At 33.2% G+C, this 17,893-nt stretch overlaps 1 pseudogene; it reads left to right on the top strand.

Annotated features, from left to right (window-relative positions):
- Positions 1–678: 678 nt before the first annotated feature.
- On the top strand, positions 679–3,912 carry LOC127719266 (uncharacterized; annotated as a pseudogene).
- The last annotated feature ends 13,981 nt before the right edge of the window (positions 3,913–17,893 follow it).

The raw sequence follows: 17,893 nt of genomic DNA, 5'->3' as shown, positions 1-17,893 counted from the left end.
ACAACTGTTTCAATTTGTTTGCGGGGCACTATCAATTATGACTGTTATCGGTAATTTCCGATAAAAAATTCCGAAGTTTACCGAATGAACCACCACCATCACATACATCAATCATCATCATCACCATCACTGAGTGGAGTTGAAAGGGAAGGGTTTTAGATGTCTCTCACAAGCCACTGATGTTGAAGTTTTGGAATTGTTCCCATAGGATCTATGCTTTCATGTTTAGATCATGACTGTTAAAGCTAGGGATCTTTGACACCGTCAGTGTGCCTAGATGTAGAAATACGTAATGAAAAAGATGAGTCATTCTACCGTGGCCAAGTATCCGTCATTATGAAAGATAGTGTCTTCCAGCCTAGCAACCCATTTAGACATGGTATGGAACTCCTGAAAATGTTAAACCAAAAAGATAACAGAAAGCCGGTTCTAATGCTTTTTACTGATGGAGGCCCTGACCACCGATTAACATATCATTCAGTTAAACTTTCCTTAATTGTTTTATTCAAAAGGCTTAACCTGGAGTTGTTAGTAGCAGGGAGAACAGCTCCAGGCCATTCTTGGGTACACCCAGCAGAAAGAATCGTGAGTCTATTAAAGCTTGCCTTTCAAAATGCTGCACTGTCACGTAGAGAGTGTGCCAGTGACCTTGAACAGGTACTGAGTGGCTGTTCAGCAATGTCAGATATTAGAAAGAAGGCTGAAACTGTTAATGATTTGAAAGATGGCTGGATAGCATCATTACAGCCCATGGTTACCATGTTTGAGGATCGTATCAAGCGAGCGGAGGTGAAAGGGAAGGGTTTTAGATGTCTTTCACAAGCCACTCATGTTGAAGTTCTGGAATTTGAACAGGAAGTACACCAAATTGATCCTACTATAGTACCCCCAAGGGTGACTGGGGAATAGAAGTATGGTCACCATTGGTCTTCCTCCGACCGGCAGTAAAACCCGTGCTAAAGTGGGGCGTCCGTTTGGCTGTGCGGGATGTACAAATTTGCAGCCACGTCCGGTCAGAATGGGGACGTTAAATCCGATGCCTCGTGTAAAGAGAGTGCCACGCTCTTTGCACGTTAAGAACCCTTACAACAACTCTTTGAGGGGTCCGTAGGTGACTTGTTGCAAGGCTAAATTTCTGTCCCTATCCAATATACACTCATTTCCGGTGGCAGTCTAAATTTCTCCGACCTTAATCCCTTAATCTATTACAGAACCTACCTATTGTATTTATTGTGAACTTGTTCTCGTCCTGAATATGCATGAAATATTTGCCACTGGACGTTAAGCAACCAACAATCAATCAATCCTACTATAGTTATTGGTCAGTCCCAACAACAGAACCTGCAGAAAGCCAACAGATACAATCAATTTCTTGGTAATTCAATTTTAATATATATATATACATTCTTGATATTTCAGAAGTACGTTCTTGTCATGGACAATTTTATATTTGACATTTTAATAGTATGTTCAGTGCTTAAGCATGATTTATATTTCTCATTTGAATTTTCATATTTTTCATGTTGGGTCCTTTTATAGTCAACTATAACGTATGCGTTTTTCTCATTGTTGAAGGCTGTATGGTTGCCTATACTAAGGCTATAATTGCTTACATCCACTTCATTTGATGCCAGGATAGTTGTCTCATTTGCAATCATACCATATCTCCTTCTTTTTATATAATACATTGTTGTATGTGCAAGTTGAAGTTCTGCCAAAAGATAAGGGAATATTGCTGTTGTCACAAATGCTGTCAAATTTTGGAGGGGCACACCCCCAAGGGTGACTGGGGAATAGAAGTATGGTCACCATTGGTCTTCCTCCGACCGGCAGTAAAACCCTTGCTAAAGTGGGGCGTCCGTTTGGCTGTGCGGGATGTACAAATTTGCAGCCACGTCCGGTCAGAATGGGGACGTTAAATCCGATGCCTCGTGTAAAGAGAGTGCCACGCTCTTTGCACGTTAAGAACCCTTGCAACAACTCTTTGAGGGGTCCGTAGGTGAACTGTTGCAAGGCTAAATATTTGTCCCTATCCAATATACCCTCATTTCCCGTGGCAGTCTAAATTTCTCCGACCTTAATCCCGGAAGCCCCTATTACAGAACCTACCTATTGTATTTATTGTTAATTTGTTCTCGTCCTGAATATGCATGAAATATTTGCCACTGGACGTTTAGCAACCAACAATCAATCAATCAATCAATAGGAGGGGCACTCTGTCAGACAGACGGTGTCATATTTTTTTGGAGATACATTTACAAGCAAAGATAAAACACACAGCCTGGGAGTGAAATAAAAAAGATACCAAGAAATCCATACACAAATTAAAAGGACTCTTTCTACCATTATACAAAGGCTTTAGTTATAAAATTGTCTGACATTTATATTTACATGCATATGTATTTATAGTTTTATAATGTTTCAGAATATATGGATCATAAAGCATCTCCAAACATTTTTTTATGAAAAACTCTGTAGCTTGACAAACAATTGTATTTTACAGAAAAACACTGTGTTGAGCATCAGTATATTTTCCAAGTGAGAAGATGTGATGACGACACTTGTGTTCAAACTGGCACTGGACAGAGGCCATGGGTTCCTGATCCTATGTATAAAGATCAAAGATGTACACATTACAAGCAGTTTGAAGATGTCCTAGGTACACCTACCACTGAGAAAGATTGCCCATCATCACAAAAACAGACAGTAGCAGCAGTAGCTGAGGAACAACAGGTATAAAATTAAGCATCATAATAAAACCTTTAAATATATATATAAAGTGTACTTTCATTTTCGTTTTAAGTACCTACGTTGTGCTATATTATGACGATCAGGACTAAATATTAATGTCGCTGATGGACGTTACCCCTGACGACGTCTCCAGCAACCATATCCTTGAAGATCTGTTAAACAGTGAAACCGGTAGGATACTATGGAGAACATTTTTTAACAATTTGTTGTTGTAATAGACAAAATGTGAATATTCATAATGAATATAAATATTTGGTGCATTTTCAACCTTAATTTTTTTCCTATATATATATACATATTTGTGATTGCAAAATTTAAAGATGCCAGGTTTCCATGCTAATGAGGCAATTTAATACACATTGACAAATTGTATTGTAATTTTGACTTGCTTATAATCTGTATGAATGTCCATGCATATATATAATATTTTCTTTTTGCAGGGCTGCAAAAATTCTGCCCTTTTAGGCGAGAATGTCCGAATGTCAGTTAAATGCATAGATTGTGAATAACCCAGGTGTATCTATTCGAAAACCAAGTTGACTCCTAGAGAATCCAGAAGTCTAAAATTGTTGATACAGTGTCATGATTATAGTTGTGGTGCAGTTATAACTTCTGATGGTATGTTTCAGGTTTATATTAATTCAGACATACCAAGCTTAGTACATACTTTCAATTTATGTTTTGCTTGAAGCAGGTCTGTCAGACTAATACATTCTTTAATAATAAAACTTTATGCAGAAATCTTTAATATCTGTCAGAATCATTCTCTTGTGCAACTATATTAACAAATATGTCTTGGAATCTAACATTGAACTTTGTTGATACAATTTTCAGATTGATAATGCCTAAAGCTTTCTTGCCAGAAAAATACTCAAGCATAATTATATTCAAAGTATATATTGAATTCTGTCTTTATTTTATACAGGTCACATTCTACAAGGAAAAGTCTTTGTTAAGTTGCAGATCAACTGTCAGTCACCAATTAAATTTGCCTATTATGCATCTGGCATAGACAAACCAGATATTTGCTGCTATTGCTGTTGTGCAGGGATTCAACAAGACCAGGAACTGAAAAAGCAATTTAGAGTTGTATTACCTGTGTGCCAAAAATGTATTACAGCCAATAAACCAATGCCAAAAAGGAATCCAATTAAAAAATAATAATGTCAGACTGACTGAACATTTGTTTAAAGTTTCTTCTCAGGAAAATATTTGAAAAGTGACTTTACCATGTTTACCTGACATTTAGCTTTGTTTAAGTTGTTACCTTTAGTTCTTAAATGTGTTTTAAGAAAAATATGCATCTTTATTAAAGCATTCTAGTCATTAAACGTCAGTTTTACAAGTCAAATTTTAAATGTCAAAGTGACAGTTAATGCAGTTCATAGTTGAATAAGTATTTTGAATCTGTAAACAAGTCTTACAGGACATTCAATTTTCCCATATTGTGTAAATTTGAATTTATGTCCAAGTTTATTTCAGTATTATGTTTCTAGTCAAAACTTAAAATGTTATTATTCTGACAGAAGTTCTGTCAACAGTGTTTTGTTCAAGTGTTTTGTATTTGAATTTTGTATTCAAATATTAAACTCATTTAAAATGTTTGTCTGTATTTACAATGTAAACATTCAGAAAAAAGTGTGGACATTGAGGTGGAATGCTGTTATAAATATATTAAAAAGATCTTTATAGTACATATAAGACCCTGGTATATATGTGTCTGACAATTTATACAAAACTCTACACTAGTCTTTCATTTTAAAGAAGGTAAAATAATTTTGACCCCTATTTTTCTCTTAAAGTAGAAAAAAAAGAATTTCCCTACCTACCTACCAACACCTGAGACTGGTGGGTAGGGGTTGGGCAAACAGAAATATTTTTAAGTCCTGAATACTCATGATTGTGTACGAGTCTTGTTTACGTCACTTGAACATCATAAACTCGTGTCAAAACCTCGTCAACAGCTGACTCGCACTTGTTTGTTTTGATGGCTTTTCAAGCTTTGAAATGACGTTGAGTGTAGGAAAAAATGTAATGACAACCAATGGAAACGACTACAATGACGTAACAATGAGATTACGATAGAATCGTTGAAAATATATGGAGAACTGCCTTAACATTACTGGAAACAATTCACATACTACGGGTACTTTGCGCATACACCGTAGAAGCATCACATTGATATTGAGAGAATATTGTGAAACAATTTGCTGTTATTTTGTCGCCAAAAATCATCTTTTTTTTCAAATAAAATTATCAGAATAGTAACGGTGACGAAAATCACATTTTTGGGGTCTAATTACGGTGCAAATTATTTCTATTGAATAATATAAATGTATGTATATTTCAATGTTTGATACAATATTTTTATGCTCTTTGTATACAAGTAAGGAACTTTTGACTTGGCCTTTCAATCCTACAAATTTGTCTTATATTATTTTATATTCAACTTTGACACTTATTTAAACACATGTTCATTTAACATGAGTAACATATTTAGATTTAAGTTAGATAGTGATATTACCAGGATATGACTAAAATATTGACGCATACCTCTTAACTTGATTCTTGTCGGTTTCAAATCACACTTTCATGAAGGAGTTTATACATCAAAATTTCAGGACATTTATTAATGATACTAGTTCCGACAGCAAAGTAAATAAATTGATATGTGACTGGTATCTGTTTAGAAATACTAATGAGTTCTCCGCACTAAAACTGACGACAAGAATGTAATTTGATTGATATGTGACTGGTATCTGTTTAATAAACTAATGAATTATCTACATACTAATATTCATTGCAATATATGGAGTTAGTTTGAAAAAAAAACTAACTCTTGAAATTTCTCCTCTTACAGAGATTCTTGACTGTCCCTCTGGTATCTTTTGTCCCTCTTTTGTCCCTACCGCAGGTGGACTTAGGAAATTGTCAATAACATTCTGGAAGTTGCTGATAGAAAATTGTGCTGAATAAAAGCACTAAGTAAAAAGAATGGTTTCCTTAAGATGTAATGTAAATACAAAAATTGTACACAATATTTTATCTTTATTTTAACATGTATGTGCGGGAAAACATGGAATTTATCTTTTGTTGTGTTTTTATTTTAAATTGATGGTCAAAAGATATGTATTTAATTTGATTATAGTTCCTTTCTTTTTTATTTGAAATGTAACAACATCAGTTACACCTTGGTTTGAAAGTTCATCACAAATTTCTTCCACGGTAAGGTCACCCAGATATTGACTACTGTCTCGAATGATTATTTTACAACTGTTCAAACTATTCTGAGGATAGGCAGAAACATTAAAGTTTGTAATTGTTTTCATTGTCAGCAAATTTGTTGATTGGCTTTTGTTTGAACATTCAACCAACAAATTCCTTGATCTCTTTGAAACTTTTTTAACAGTGCCAGCAATGCTTTGGATTTGTTTGTGAATCACAAAAGGAGATATCTTTGAAATAGGTTTTTCGATTGTACCTGTAATTACTGTAAATCGGGGCCAACTGCCATCTTCCTGACATGGCACTGAATCATCATATTTTCTTTTTTTTATATAAAGCTGATTTAGAGGGTTGGTTTTGCTGTGCCAAAGGAAATAAGAAAGGTTCACCATTATTTTCTTCCATCCACCTCGGAGTGCCTACAAGGGCGATGATGTGTTTTCGTGGCGATCCTGGGTCAAATGCTAATGCCGAAAACGAGATCCAAGTATAATGTAGCTTGTCCCCAAAATTAGCGATCAAGATCCACCGCGGAAAGCACCGGATGTTCCACTATATTCACCCATGAGCCATCGCCTTCTTCATTTATCTTAAATATAAATAGCTTAGAATAAATAGCTGTGTATATAATATGAAAGTTTATTATTGAGGATTAACTGAAGGGCTCGACATGACCAGCCGATTGATCGGACCGGGGTCATCCGACCTCCCGTTTAGATGATATCGGAGCCAAAACAGCTTATTGAACTATAGTCTCGTTCGTCCGGGTATTTTCTGACCGTAAGGAGTCTGGCTACAGCCCTCATCCGCAAGGATCTCTTCAACCACCGACACGGGTAGCAACCCACGGCCGACGGGTTGGGATGCCTATTTTATTTAAAACATCGGCCGATTCGTACGATGTTCGGATCACTTTAGTCTGGCCTCTACCTTTCGACCTGTCCAGCATGGGTGACCCTATCAGGAGACAATACTCCAGCTGGAGTTGGGGTCAATGAGACACGCAAGCCCCCCGACCACGGCAAGGATAGCGGTCGGAGGGGTATGTGTTTCGGATGAATAAGCAATTTGTGCATCAATATTGGCACCTGTCAAGTCACTCATTGCACATGAAGAAACTGTAATCACTAACATTTGGTAATGCAAGAATAAATGAAAAGATGAAAAAAAGTGCACTCGAAAATGTTTTATAAATCTTTTACTATATTTTTAAGGACAAAGTATTGGATTGATTAAAAAAAATCATGTTTTGTACCTATAATGGTCGCATTCCAATATATAATGATATATTTGAAACTAAACTTTTGGTGTGTCAAATAGTACAGTAAAATAAAAGATTATTTCCCCTTGAATCAGTTCATTTTGTTGATTTTTCATCAAAATTAATCGTGAAAGATCTGGTAACGCATTAGTGTGACCAGACGGTAGCAGGTCGTTTGCGTTTTTTTAACTGTAACACTAAAAGACATGTGCGCTTCAAACTTTGATTCACCTGCCAATTGCCTTTTAAATCTTTGGCTAACGTTCTCAACATGTAGAGTAAAGTCCGTTTGAATCGCTCCACCTGTCCATTACCTTGCGGATGGTACGGTGTGGTCCTACTAGCTGTTACACCTGCTAGTTGATGTAAAAGTTTAAACAGTTTATTCTCAAATTCATCTCCTTGGTCATGATGAATTCTTTGAGGAACCAAAACTTTTATATATAATCATTAAAAGATTTTCTCGGCTACTGTCCTGACTGATTTTTTACGTGTAGGATAAACTTGTGCAAATCTTGTAAAGGTATCCATGACCACTAGCATATATTCATAACCACACGAGCTTTCTAGATCCATAAAATAAATTGATACTAATTCGAACGGAAATGCTGTTTATGGATTGCATTAGTGCAATTTCCTTTTTATTTGGAATCCTTTCTTTTAAGCATTAACACTCATAGTTTATATATTATTCCATGTCTTTGAACATATTAGGTCAGTATAATCTTTCTCTGGTTAGTGTCCAAACTCTTTCCTTTCCAAGATGTCCCATATCGTTATGTAGTTGCTTTAACACTGGTTTACAATAGAACTTAGGTACGACTAACTGTTCTTTTATTTTTCCATCGATGGTTGCAATTCTTTGTAAAAACCCTTTTTACATTGCGATTACCGTGAGGGCATTCCGATGCACTGCTATCGCCTAGATTTCCATTACGTAACTTTCGTTTAGGGTTTGTAACCGATCTATAAACATGATAAATACGCGGATATTAACGAGTGCAAACTAACATTCCTTATCGTTTGTTATAAATACATCTCTTCAATGAATACTGATAAAATATTTTTTTGTTTAGAACATAAATTAATAATATAAAAATGTTTTGTCGTTAGATATATATATATATATATGTAAAAAGTCAGTGATAATATCTATACACACGTACCAAAAATTGTGTTAATGCATGCGGAAGAATATCTCAAGAACGTTTAGCGACAATCCCGGCAAGGACCGGTAACTCTGTCGGTTTTTGCGGGAAAATATGAATGCCTACTCGTATCCAATCTTTTCGAAAAATCGATTTTTTACAGAAGAGTCCACCATGCACTTGCTCTGCACTATTATTAGAATAGAAGAATAGAATGATATACAGATGGATGAAAATTATATATACATGTAACTGTTATATTGTGGCACTATTAAACTCTATTGCTAGGGAAACTGTTTTTAGTGCCTAGTTACAATCTGAACTGTCTTGTTAGGGACAATTCTTTTTATACAACTACGAACGTGACTTTAATTTAGAAAGAATTTTGTTTATGATAGGTACTTACTTTTAGAAAGCCCAAAGCCACAAATAAAATTGTTCTAAAAAGTGACCATTACTTTTTGGTCCCATATACTTAACGTTAGGTTAATTAAAGCAAACCTATTAAAGTTAAATTAACTGGCCACTACACGATGACCACCTGTGACTGAATGAAAAAGCAATTGTCATAAACTTGAACACCCCTAAAGCCAAAGCATGTACATATAGAAAGTCACGTTTTTAGTTTAACAATAATACATACTTTGATTTTATAATTATAAATAAACTTTACCAAATATATTTAATAATTGCAATTCTTTCGATCACTGCATAGTGTTACAATATAAATATAATATATAACAACAAACCAGTGTATACTGATTTGTATCACTACAATATAATAGTTATTACGGTGAGGTTGAATTTACTGTCATTTATTCATTATCCACGCACGAACTTGTCTCAGAAAAAAATATATCTCTGTACTTTAACCTCAGTTTTAGGTATAGAGATGTGATTTTTTTCTGTGACAAGTGCTTTTGACCATCCACAAGAACTTGCGGTCATCCGTTCTTCAGTACTTCAGTACTTTGATTCATTTACAAATAAGTTATTCCAATCCCTAACAAGAATGTTCTTTGCATGATTAAACTGACGTTTCTTAAGGTTCCTTATCGGTCCTAAATCGGGATCCTGATTCTGTGTTTCTAAAATAGTGTTAATGGTATTGTCCAACTTGTCTGGTGATTAGTTTCTAATTTGTTTTCATGATTTGACATGTACAAAATTGTCAAGACATCTGCCTTTTTTACCTATAACAGTTAACCTGTAATCTTAGAAAATTTACCATGCAAAGATGTACATATTTTCTTTGAGAGAACAAACGACAAAATCATAAAAGAATCACCAGACATATACTAATATAGTATACGTTTCTAGGTAAGCGATAGAGAAAAACGTTTATAGATGGAACATTTAATTTTGTCCGAATTCTTCAATAAGCTTTTTAATTAGTGGATTTAATATTGGAAACTATCTTCCACTTGTGTCCATTCTGTTGTATGTATTGTCCGAAGGACTGTGCCATACTAGTTCATCTAAGCTTGTTTCAGTTTGTGAAGACCGAACTATTTCTTTTACCAATTGTTACACTTGCAACTACTTGAAAGTAAAAGTATATGTGTATGTATAATGCTTAATACATCCGCCATAGAAATATATGCATGTGTACGCATTTATGTTTTGTAAAAGAGGGGCGAAAGATACCAGATGGACATTCAAACTCATAGATCGAAAATAAACTAAGCGCTCCTTTCCGAAGCACCAGAGAGCATTGATAATTCTCGAGTTTTCAAGTGACCTGTGTTGTAGACTCTTGTATGTCTTTTAATCTTTTTTCTGTCTCATTTTGTTTTAAATTTACAGTATGTGTTGTCGGTTTTTCTTCCACTTATGATTTTGTCAATCAAATTAAAATATAGTTTTCTAATTTCGTTATACTCATATGAGCTTATATGTACGAGCACGCGAGTTAATAATAGTCATATATTGTCAAACAAAAATGACTTTTCTTTTATGAATATTTCTGTTACTTAAGAAAGACACGATACTTAAATTTACACTAAATACCAATTGGTTGATTGATGGTTTGCTTAATGTCAAGTTGCAAATATTTCAAGCATATTCCGGACAAGACCAAATACTTTTAGGTACTGTAATTGTTTTGAAAATTAAGAGCTTTACCGGAAAATGAAGATAAAGTTGATATAAGCTGAAATGTTGTCTTGTGAGTCGTCTCAAATAGTTGTTTTCAGGGTTCTGAACAAGGCATTGGATTTAAAGTCCCTATTCTGCAGGACGAGCATTACTGCATACTTACAAGTACATCCCGCACAACCAAAACGAACGCTTCACTTAGGCTAGACCAGTCAGAAGTCTGAATTGGCCATTTTTTCCCAAGTCACCTTTGTGTGGAACTACAAAAAAATTATATTTCATTTCCAACTGTTGATTAATCATTTTGAGATGGGAATGTTCCTTAAGTGTGACCTTACGATATGTCATTTTCACGTTGTGTTTGATATGCCTGTTTATGCCGCCATTTTTTTTGGATTTCATTGAACGCAGTCTTGAAATGATATATTTGATAACAATACTATCAAACATTTACAAAATTCTTTTACATTTTATTAATTTATTACTAAAATATTATGCCGGGAAATTCCTTTGTTTTTAGTAGGAATTAAATTAATTTTTGTATTCATTTATTTTATAGAGATTTCTTCATAGAGAAAATCCGCCAAAGGGAACCTTTTGGAGAAAGGTGGAAGATTTATAAACGGAGATTGAGGGAAAGGAAAAAGAAACACGCCTTTCCCTCTACCAAGGACTCTTGAGGAGGGAGGAAAGAGAACAATAAAAAACTTGAAACATATTGTTGTTGGACTATTTGGATTAATGTTTTCTTAAGATATTTAATAATGTTCGTACTTGTTTTACAACTGTCCTCAAATGAGGACAGTTTTTAGGACCTTGCATAGTCTTGATGCATATATACTGTACAATAACATCTGGTTAACACATCAAATGGGTGAAATCTCTTCGTTCTTACTGTGCTACAATCTGGATAATACACAGCAAAAGTGTGCAACTTTAACTACCTCAAACAGGGCGAGGGATAATAAGCTGCAGATCAATTGTTTAGATACGACATGTCTTAAAAATTAATACAGTAGAAAAAAAAAATTGCAGTGGGAACGGGGGAAGTCAAAGATTGAAAAGTGAAACATTTTTTTTTCTGTTTACTTAATATTTCAAATATTGGTAAATTTCTCCTCGGTTCACTTCCTCTAAGCATATTATTGAGGGAAAGAATGTAAATTAATATACTCAATAACCCTTTCAGTTATGATTTTTCATACATCGATTTAAAAGTACACAAAACGGAACTAAAACTGTAGGAGATGTAGGTTGTACATCAATAAGTCAGCAAGCAAATGACAAAAAAAAACCATACTAATGACTACTAGAGGACAACGTATAGTATTGTTTCCAACAACAGATAGGCGTCCTTTGTTGTTCGGGTTATTTATGGTCACCCGAGCCGTGCAGATTAAATGATGTATACGGACTTGCTTGGTTAATAACTATAACATGTAATTAACTTGAATATCCTTGTTAAAAAATTGATGTGCATGTGCAATAACCTAGCTAACATTTCTTTTTATTCAAATTAGTATGAACGAATGATGTCTTAATACCCTAAAATTATTCAGCTCTTCATTCAAAATTGTCCTTCAACATCAAAACCACACAAATAAAAAGATAAGAAAATCGGTTTTCAATTTATTCTCGTTGAATACTAAATACTAATGTTGAGTATTTCAAGACATTTCTTAAAAAAAGAACGATTTTTGGTAAAAAATAATCAATTGTCAGATACCTGAAATACAATTTAATCACGAACATTTTAACTTTTTTTAAAATTTGTCTAGTTCTTCCTGCATGCTTAATTTCATTTGAAATTTTCAGTACTGAAAAAATGACTGAAATATTCAGTACTGAAAAGTGACTGAAATTTTCAGTACTGAAAAATGACCGAAATTTTCAGTACTGAAAACAATTTTTTCTCAACATTACTAAAAAATGATATATAAATAAACGTACTGATTAGTGATGTTTCTTAAAAGTACTGTTAATATATCGGTATTTAATGTTCTGATTAGTGATGTTTTCTAAACATACTGTTTATATAGCGGCATTAAATATACTGTTTATATAGTGGCATTTAATGTACTGATTAGTGGTGTTTCCTAAAAGTACAGTTTATATAACGGCATTTAATGAACTGATTAGTGATGTTTCCTAAAAGTTCTATTTATATAGCGGCATTTAATGTATATGTAAACGTTAGGCAAATTGTTAGTAGTGTAGTAAATTTGACCTTTGACCTCTGGAAAAATGTCACTAAATGGAACCGGTAAACTAATAGAAGAAATCCGCAAAATAATTGAAACTGGACAAGATGGTCCTAATAATATGGATTTACTTAATTTGATCCTCAAAGTGGTAACTGACATTGATTCCAGAGTTAAAGGAATCGAAACGAAACTAGACAAACGTATAGATGACCTTAACCAATCTATGCTGTCAGTGTCCGCAAGAATAAGAACATTGGAAACTAAGACATGTGAAATCAACGTGCAGCTTGCCGATTGCCAATCGAGTTGTCAAGGTGTAAGCAACCTTTTTGATGATATTCAAGGTCGATCCGAACAAATTTTGAGAAAAGTTATACACCACAACGCAAGAATTGTTCAGCTAAAACAAAGTCCAAAAGAACAACTAGAGCTTCCTCTCAATGAAATAAAAAAAAGACTGAAAGATTCGATCTTAGATCTACAATGTAGGTCTATGAAAAACAATTTGATTTTTAAAGGTTTAGCCTTTGCAAAATATGTAAATTGTGAACAAAAGCTACAAAACTTCTTGTACGAAGAACTAGCAATACAACACCCAGTTGAATTTGGAAATGTCCATAGATTCGGAAAGAGAAGTCTCAATAGAGCACGACCAATAGTAGCTCGGTTTCTATATCATCGTGACTAAGAACAAGTTCTGAAAAATGCGTACAAGTTACGAGGTAAACCTTTCGAAATAAAAAAGCAATTTCCAGCGGAAATAGAAGAAGAACGAAAAAGGCTTTATCCCGTTATGAAATTGGCAAAACAGGACGGAAAACTTGTCAAAATGTTCCGACACAAACTATATATTGATGGGGAGCTGTTCATTCCGAGATCAAATACAGAAAACCCCACTTAGCAAATCAGTACCAACAGAAACACAGCGCGAAGGTAGCGGAGAGAACACTGGATACAGGGACGTTCTGATGACTCCATCCAATGACACATAGAATGGACGATACAAACGACAGCGTGCAGGGTCTAGTCCTGAGACACCTCATTAGAAATGCCAAGGAGAACATACATTCATAACTATAAACGAATCAGAAAAAACAATGATCCATCTGTTAATAACATTAATATAAATTAATAATTAATAAAACTATAAAAATGATACATGTAAAACTAAAGATAATAATGATTTAAATATTATAGGTCTAAACTGTTGTGGAATTAAGGAGAGATTGAAGTATGAAGAATTTGAAAAATTAATAAGAAAAAATGACATAATTTGTTTAGTAGAAACCAAAACTGATGATATTGACACAATTAAGCTACCAGGATATGAATTCCATATGAAAAGTAGAAAAGCTATAGCTAAAACTCGATCTGGGGGCATCATTCTTGGCTACAAAAAAAAAGAAATAGCAAGTAAAATAAAACCATTACCTACACATTCTAAGTACGTGCTTGGTTGCTTTCGGCTGGTGTCTGCTCTATGGTCGGGTTGTTGTCTCTTTGACACATTTCCCCATTTCCATTCTCAATTTTATTTGGTTTGAAGTCTCATCTGACATTTTAAATTTAGATCAAGATATTGTTGTAGGTATAGTATATATACCCCTGAATATACCGCATTTTTTCACAGGATGCATTTATTCCACTGGAAGGCGAGTATATAAATTTCTCACAAAATTACAAATTCGTAGCCCTTGTATGAGACTTTAACGGACGAACGGCCAACGACGATGACTTTTTCCTTTCAAAAGAAATACATGGAAACAATGCGGCGAGTTTTGTAGAAAACAACGTTCTGACGCTTGACTCACTGAATATACCACGAAAAAGAAAAAGTTTAGATCCTATAAGAAACAGGTACGGAAATAAAATTTTAGATTTTTGCAAAGGAAATAATTTATTTATTGTAAATGGGAGAATAGGTGAAGACAAAATGATAGGAAAGTTAACATGTAAAATTCAAGCATTGTAGATTATTGTATAAGTTCTACAAGGTTATTGAAATATTTTAGAAATTTTTCTGTACTTGATTTTAGTCATTTTCATTCAGATGTTCACTGTGCACTTGCAATTTCATTGTCGGGGTCATCCTTGGATAATGTAGAGAAAACTGGTGAAAATTGTAATCGTCAAACTTTTTCCGAAAAAATTAAGAAATGCGACCATGAAAAATGTCATGAATTTAAAGATCAGATTGAACAAGGCAAAGTTAATGAATTAAAGATACTATTAGACGAAGTTGAATGTGGAAACCTAGATTTTAGTAAAAAGTACTCGTCAGTCGATAAAACAAAAAATAATACCTTACTTGACCATTTATGTTCAATATTCTATAATTCTGCGAAATCCACATTTGGAAATTGTAAATTTTCTAATTCTAAGAAAAAAGGAAAAAAGAAACTTGGAAATTTGAAAAAAGAATGGTTTCATGACGACTGTCATTTTGAGAGACAAAATTTCAAAAAACGTAAAAGAAAATTCAAAACAAATAGAACAAATCAAAATTTTTAAGACTTGAAATTAGCTGAAAAAAAATACAAAAAAGTTATGGATCAAGCTATTCTTGATCACAAAAGAAAGTTGTCAAAGAAATTTTAAATTTTAAATCAAATAATTCACAGGAATTCTGGAAACTATTAAAAAATGGTAAAAACAGGGAGCAACCCGACATTCCTATGGAAAAACTTTTTGAATTTTTTAAAGCTTTAAACGAGGAACCAAATGACAAGCAAGACTTTAACATACCATATATTGACCCGAACGATATTAAACGTCTTAACGAAAGTATAAATAGGAACATTTCAAAAGAAGAAATTAAAAAATGTATTAAAAAGTTAAAAAAAAATAACTCCTGATTGTAAATGAGTATATGAAGTCAACAGAAAATATATTCATAGATATTTACGAACAACTATTTAATATTATTTTCGTGACAGGCGTTGTCCCGGATAGTTGGCTGATTGGAAATATTAAAGCGATTTTCAAAAACAAAGATGACAAAATGGACCCAAAAAATTATAGACCAATAACAATTCTGAGTTGCCTTGGTAAACTCTTTACTGCAATTTTGAGTGAGCGATAAACTGAGTTTTCAGACGACTTTCTTATCTTGAATGAAACTCAATGTGGATTTCGTAAGGGCTATTCAACAACCGATAATTTGTTTATAATTTTTAACTTTTTTGAAATTCTAAAAAACAAGAAGAAAAAAATGATTTACGCATTTATTGATTTTGAAAAAGCTTTCGACAAAGTTTGGCGTGATGGACTATGGTATAAGTTGCTAGTCACGGAATAATATGAATGGTAACATGTATAATATAATTGTAAATATGTATAACGGTACAAAGTCTTGTATTTCTTATAATGATTGTAAGTCAGAATTTTTCCCTTGTAGTAACGGGGTACGCCAGGGGGAATATTGGTCCCCATTTCTTTTCGCCTTATTTATGAACGACCTCGAGTCATATTTATCAAACTGTAACTTAGATGGTCTGCAAACGATTTCTATCGAAATTGAAATCAAACTTAATACATATTTGAAATTATTTATAATTTTATATGCTGATGATACTGTGCTAATGGCAGAATCACCTGCAGATCTCCAAAGGCAACTTGACTCATTTCAAGATTATTTTACTATATGGAAACTGAAAGTTAATGCTGATAAAAGTAAAATCATGCTTTTTTCTAAATGAACACTTCTAAGGAACCTTAATTTTCACTTAAACGGAATAGAATTAGAAATAGTGAATAGTTTTAATTATCTAGGGATAGATTTGGCCAGGAGTGGGAACTATAAGAGAGCGAAACAGTCCATAGCTAACAAAGCTACTAAGGCTTTCTATGAGGTTCTAAAATTAGGCAGAAACCACGGCCTTGCAATCAAAACGCAACTCGAATTATTTGGCAAAATGATAAAGCCTATTTTACTGTATGGGTGCGAAGTATGAGGTTTCAGCAATAACGAAATAATCTAAAAAGTCCACCTAAAATTTTGAAAATTGCTTCTACATTTAAAATCTTCTACACCATTGCATATGATATATGGCGAACTTGGAAGATATCCTCTAGAAATTGACATAAAAAATAGAATGATATCATTCTGGGGTAAAATTCTTTCTGGAAAGGAGTCAAAATTGTCAAAAATTGTTTATTACTTATGTTTCCAATTGTCATATAAGAATGGAGATAAGTTTTTTATGGTTAGATAACATAAAAATATTCTAAATGAATGTGGCTTAACATATATTTGGAATACACAAACTTTTATTAATTTGAACTGGTTGCGTCTGACAGTTAATAGAAACCTTAAAGATCAATTTGAACAGAATTGGCACTTATTGTTAGAAGAATCACCAAAAGCTGTAAATTACATAGTATTTAAAGATAATTTTATTTCGGAAGTTTATTTAGATATTTTAGATAACAAAAATCTTGTAGAATTTTGCAGATTTAGAACGACAAATCATAAATTATCTATTGAAGCTGGTAGATGGTATAACACCAGCAGACAAAATAGAAACTGTACTCTGTGTAAAAAAAATGAAATGGGGGATGAATTTCACTTTACTTTGGAATGTCAATTTTTTTAACAGGAGAGGAAAAATTGCATACAAAAATATAGTTACATCAAACCAAATATTTTAAAGTATAAATTATTAATGTCATCAAAAAAGAAAGTTAAGCTTATTAAACTCTGCAAATTTATCAAAATTATAAATAAATCTGTGTGTACTCCAGGCTTAATCTAGTGTGAAGCCACCCCTGATATTTTTTATAAAATGTCTTGTACTAATTGTATTTATTAAATATTGTATATATTGTACATATATGTATTTCTCTATACCTTGCCAAATGATGGTTTATTGAGAATAAAGATATATATATATAGGATGAGGGATCCTTCATTTCTGTATGCTTTAATTACCGGTATTTACGCCATTTTCTCTATTCTCTATATTTTAGCACCTCACTATCCTTTATTCTTTATTTTTTGGGTTCATTTTTTTCTATTTTCACTTTTTTTTACCATTATTCTCTATTCTGTACACCCCCATCCACATCCTCATTGATGGACGAGCCAACATTTATCTTCCAAAACAAGTAAAACCCACATAAGATTTATAGATCAGTTTACAGGAATAATTATTCTGTGACTTGTACATTTGGTGACAATACTTTAACTAAACGTAACAATGACTGAC

Source organism: Mytilus californianus, unplaced genomic scaffold (assembly GCF_021869535.1).
Source record: "Mytilus californianus isolate M0D057914Y unplaced genomic scaffold, xbMytCali1.0.p SCAF_11, whole genome shotgun sequence".
NCBI classification, from domain to species: Eukaryota; Metazoa; Mollusca; class Bivalvia; order Mytilida; family Mytilidae; genus Mytilus; species Mytilus californianus.
This window is presented reverse-complemented; position numbering and strand designations above follow the sequence as displayed.